This window comes from Manis pentadactyla, chromosome 12 (assembly GCF_030020395.1).
Source record: "Manis pentadactyla isolate mManPen7 chromosome 12, mManPen7.hap1, whole genome shotgun sequence".
Classification (NCBI taxonomy): domain Eukaryota; kingdom Metazoa; phylum Chordata; class Mammalia; order Pholidota; family Manidae; genus Manis; species Manis pentadactyla.
In genome coordinates, this window is record NC_080030.1 from 88314939 (window position 1) to 88320817 (window position 5879).

At 40.1% G+C, this 5879-nt stretch overlaps 1 long non-coding RNA gene across 1 annotated transcript; it reads left to right on the plus strand.

Moving 5' to 3' along the window:
• The first annotated feature begins 244 nt into the window (after nt 1-244).
• Nucleotides 245-5586, plus strand: LOC130679858 (uncharacterized). Its single transcript, XR_008992827.1, has 3 exons — nt 245-843; nt 1234-1321; nt 5459-5586. It is a non-coding gene; the product is annotated as an uncharacterized LOC130679858 (long non-coding RNA).
• Nucleotides 5587-5879: the final 293 nt, after the last annotated feature.

Sequence of the window (5879 nt, forward strand, 5' to 3'; positions counted from 1 at the left end):
ACATAAGTGAGTGGGCACGGCTGCGTCCCAATACAAATTTATTTACAAAAAGCAGGCAATGGGCCTGAGGGCTGTAGTTTGACAACCTCAGCTTTCCAGCAGTAGTTTACAAACTGTTTGCACATTAGAATCACTTGGGGAGCTTCTGAACCTTGCAAAACTCAAACTGCCTATCCCCCCCCCCCCCCGAGCATGTGGGAGGTGGCACCGCGGTGTCGTGAATCTCACGTGTGAGAAGATCTGGGACGCGGCACTGCTTGGTCTGCAGCGTTAGTCTCCCCAGACCGGAAGCTCAGGAAAGCAGCGTGTACTCTGGGGTACATCTCTAGTGCCCAGCCAGTACCTGGCATATGGCTTGCTCCAGATTTGCCTAATAAGCCACTGAATAATAAATATTGGTTGAACGAAGCTGTTGAAACTCCCTCGATCCCCAAATCTTTAAAATATTTCTATTTCTTCCACGATTCTGTTCACGCATTCCTCTTCTCCCATTTTCCCAGGATCACTTCCACTGGTTCATTTCTGCCTCTTCTTTCTTATTCCCCCACACCCCCCAAATTCAATCAGCTCCTAAATCTGACCAATCTACCTTCCTGTCAGTCACAGCCGCCCTTCCATTCCTGTGTCACCTGAGTTCACCTTAGTCCAAGTCTTCCTCAGCTGTCTCCTGGATTCTTGTAGAAATCTGGCTGCCATCTCCCTCTCCCCTCTCCCCTCTCCCCTCTCCTCTTCTCCCCTCTCCCCTCTTCTCTTTTTTCTCTTCAGCCTGAGCATCATGACGTGGGCTTTTGCTCCAGACAGGCATGGCTTTGGATTCTGGTCTGCGCTCCAGGACGCTCTTCGGTAAGTTACCAGTCTCCCTGAGCCTGTGTTCTTACTTGAACCCTGTGGTTAAAACATTCCTGCGAGTATTGGCATATGATACAGAAACTGCCCCTGTGCCAGCCACACAGTCGGCAGCGACCCCTGCTGCGGTCTGCGCTCTCCCGTCGGCCTCCCTGAGACCCCCACCCACCGCTAGAGTGAACGCTCCCTGAGGACAGGGAAGGGCACTGGTCTGTGTATCCCCGGTTCTCACTATTATAACCTCCAGAGCTGAGCTTTTTAGGGCCTGGTTGATTTGATCCTGGCCTGCTTTTCTTGTGTTTTCCCCCTCACCACCTGTTTGTCCCATATTTTCAAACGGAATGATCTGTTCTTCCCTCACACTCCCTCCGCTTGCCTGCCTTTCAGGGCCTTTCCCGTCCATCCCGTCAGCCTTCGCTGGACTCTGATTCCTCTCTGCTGAATTGTGCTCACCTTTTCAAGTCCAGCTCACAAGGTACTGTGCGCATTAAGACTTTTCCCACCCCCATACACTCTTCTGATGTCGTTGCTGGCAATCCCTCTTTCATGGCATATATTTTGTGCTAAAGTTATTGGAGTTTTGATTATTGGTATCAGATTATTGGAGTTAGGGGTTTCTAATACATTTTGTGTGTCTTTGGTACATTTTCCTGGACCATACAGTTCATCCAATAAATCTTGGAATACATTTCTAAGTGAATGAATGCCCCCAATTCCCCCACTCTGGGACAAAGGGATTGACTTAGAAGGAAAAATCCTGGCAAGAAACTACATGATTTGGGGGATGATCTAAAGTTGAAACTAGACCCCTCAAGTGCCAGGGGCAAAGAAAAACTGTGTAGAGAACAAATGCACCTTGTTTGTAAACAGAGTTTGCAAAGATAAACCTGTTCCTCTCCCGTATGTGTTTTCCAGCTGGAGCTCATAAGCAGTTTCCCCAGGGTTCAGCCTTCAGGGCGGGGCATCCCCCCTGCAGATTAAACCTTGCTGTGTTAATGCGTAACACACCTCTAGATTAGGTTACAATGTGGAGGCTCCACATGCTGCTTGGAGGGGGTTTGCCTGGAAAAGGTGTAACTGCAAGGAGCCTTCTATGACCACATTCTATTTCTGGTCTCCTATGAAGGGTTATTCAGACACTTTCGAATATAACTTAGATTTCTTACTGTGTAGATTTCTTACTCTGCCTTAGTCCTGGATAAGTAGTCATCCTTGCCAAGCACCAAATTATACTTCTTCCTGTACTTTAATGTTGTAACTCCTAGTTAGAAGCTGAACTAAACAGAGTGGTTCAGAGCAATAACAATAGGCCAATAATTAAAGAGTAGCAAAATGTGACCAATACTGAGCTTTAGCAGGTCTTCTGGTTACTCTTTGAGAATTAAGAAATGTCTGGGTGTTCAAAGCTGTTTGGGTAGAAAGGGGATTTCACTATAATTTTCTATGATATATTTGTAAGACAGAGTTACTGGGCAGTACCTAAAGCAGAGGAAACGCCGGCATGGATGCTGGTTCTGAAAATACCATCACTTAAGGTGACCAGCACATTCAGATCTGCCTGGGACTTCCAGGCTGTAGGACACTCAGTGCTAGAATTAGGAGAGTCCCAGGGAAACCAGGAAGGGTTGGTCACCCTAATAATAGCTGGTGGCTTCACAAAGTTATAGAAGAGAAACTCTTGCACAGGCACCAAAATTGTGCCAGAATATTTGGTTAAACACTATGTGTCAAGTCCGAACAGATTTTTTAAGGCATATTTATATGTATATATGTCATGTTCATACATTTTATATCTATATCTACACATTGCTATAGGTTGAACCATATGAAATTGCCAATATTCCACTCTTTTTGACAAAAAAGCAAAAACACCCAACCAGTCTTTTCATATAGTTCAACGTATTTTTTATTTACATCTATTAGGTTCTATGTTGAGTTCTTTACACATATTAATTTATTTAATTATCCTAACAATCTTTGGAAATTAAGTGTAGTATGCCATCTGGTAATAACTGAGGAGCTAAGAGGTTAATGTAGGCATGATGTATTGCAAGTAGAAATAAATTAAATACCATATCTTCACTACCTACTGAAGACCAAGTATCTCCATTACTTATCAAACTTGCAGGGTAGAGATTTATTATCCTTATTTTATAGATTAGTACAATGAAGCAAAGAGAGGCTGCGCTGATGACTACACAGCTTGCTTTGAATAACATTCCCTTATTTCAAGCTTCCCTTCACCAGGTCAGTTTTCTTCCAAGAAGGTCTAGCTTCAGGAATGACCTTGATCTCCATGCATTTAATCAAGTACAGTTGTTTTTCAACATTTTGCTAATGAAAAATTGTAAACACATAAAAAATTTGAAAGAATTTTATAATGAACATCTTATTTCCATGGCCTAGATTCTATAATTGTTAGCATTCTGCCATATTTGCTTTATTGCATGTCTCTCCATCTGAACATCTGTCTAACCATCAAACCATTTTACCAACTTGATGTATTTCAAAGTGAGTTGCTGACATCAGCACCCTTCACTCCTAAACATTTCAGCATGCATATCAATGACACAAGTTTAATTAGTTTACAGGGTGTTTTTAGGTAAAATTTAAAAATTAAATGTACTATTTGATGACTTCTGATAGATGTATAGATCTGTATAATAGCCTAAACTCTTACTAAGATATGGAATATTTCCATCACCCCAGAAGTTTCCATAAACTTCTCTAGTCAATTCTTGCCTCACCAGCCCCACTGCACTTCCACCTCTAGGGGAAACTGGTATTTTGATTTTGTTCACCATAGATTACTTTGATCTGTTCTAGAACTTCATGTAAATGGAATTATACAGGAAGAACTAGTTTGCATAAGACTTTTTTCACCCAACCTACATTTTTTTGAGATTTATTCATGTTTTTGCATGAATCAGTAGTTACTTTCATTATTTCATATTTGTATTATCCTATTGAATGAATATGGCACAATTTGTCTGTCCATTTTCCCGTTGATGGACAGGGGAATGGGCTGTGGATGGATTGTTTCATTTTCCCCAATAGAATAAAGCTGCATTGAGCTTTCTTTCTATAAGTCTTTGTGTATACATATGTTTTCATTTCTCTTGGGTAAAAACCTAAAATTGGAACTGTTCAGTCACAGGCAGGTATATGTTTTATTTTATAAGAAGTTGCCAGAACTTTTGCCTAAGAGGTTGTACACGCCACCAGTAATGTGTAAGAGTGTTGGTTGCTCTTTGTCTTCAACTTTTGATGTCATCAGTTTTTAGCCATTCTGGTTGCTGTATAGCAGTATTTTACTGTGTTTTTGATTTTCATTTCCCTGATGATTAATGTGATTTGAACATTTTCCCATTATTGATCATGCATATATTTTCCTTGCAAAGTGTTCATTCACATCGTTGCCATTTAAAAATTTTCAGTTGAGTATGACTTCTCAATGGCAATAGTTTCACTCCCAAGTGGGCGAAAATCAGCTCATGGCAGGAGGGCAAAATTTTAAGAATGACAATGGTTTGTGGCCATATAAAGGGCCACAGCGCATACCCTGAACCCTACTGACCATCTTGGCTCGTTTTAATACCACCCACACCCTCCCCACTTATTCATTTCTGAGTTCCAGATGCCTTTAGTTCCTTTTAATTTACTGGAAGGAGCTGTGAATCTCCCTCAATAATAATTATCAGAAAGGACAATCTGATACTTTCTCAATCACAGGCCTGATTCTGTATGATATTTTCTCATTTCCCTTTCCAAAATGTCTTTTTTCTTTCACAATTGTAAGATAAGAGACAAAATGCTTATGTTTTCTGTGTGGGAACTACCACTCACATTGTTGCTGCTGAAAGACCCTTTTGAATTTTTTCTATTTTTCACCACACTGTACATGTGTAACAACTGTATGCTTTGAATTTGTATATACAAGCTTATATACAAGATGAAAACCAGCAGCATGTAGAGTAAAAACCCACTTCAAGAACCGGTTATTTAAAATTGTTAGTAAAAAATTTCAACAAGTAAGACTTTCCCCACACCCTTCTCTGAATTTGAAGATGTGTCATATGACACATATCTGAGATAGTGTGGGGGCGGCCTGGGAATGGTAACTGTGTGATTCTAAAACAACAAGACGTCATGTAGCACTCCGGTTTAGATAAGTGAACATTTGGGCTGAGGACAAGATGTAGGCAGAGGATACTAGAGCTCCAACTAATTAGGGAGTTATCACTTGGAGAGTTACATAGCTCTGGGTCACTGAAGTAACAGCTATCAGAGGAAACTTCTGGAAGCCATCTTGCTTTCATTTCACAATCTTCTGATGACAGAATAAGCAGTATGGTATGGTAGCACGTTCCTTGAAGTTCACTGCCCTTTCCGTGTCAGTGATAGAACAAAAAAATCATCAAGAAATAGACAAAAACATTCCAATAGTATGAAGTGCTTATGACTTTTAAATGGATTTTAGAAGGATTTGTTAAACTCAGCTCAAAGAACATAAAATTTAATGTCTTGTAAATTATAAAAGCAAACAGTGTCTATGGCTCATAAAAGCTCCAACATATTCAAAAGACTTTTGACATTGGTTTGTCTTTTTCAGTGCAAAGACCCTCCTTGGTCATAGAAAATCAGAAGTTAAAGCAACAAGGGGCAAGATAAACTTTCCATCTTTTTGGCATCTTTTTATTTCTGAGTATGTTATTCACGAATAAAGGATTTATCAAATTCTATTGTCTTTTTTTATTCAACATACATTATGGTCATTTCCAAGTTGTCAAGTATTGATGCATGTTTTGAGGACACCCCCCACATTCCTCATGAAGCTCACAATCTAAAATATGGTTATAAAATATGAAATTTTGATAACTAAATTTAATATAGATATTAAGATAAGGAAGATATTATTTGGGGATTCAGTGGTCAGGAAGATTTCATAATGATGGATGTATTTCTTGAAAGATTTACCTATTTAGAGGTGAGCAAGTAGCAGAAGCATAAATCAAAACTGGAAGTTGAGACCC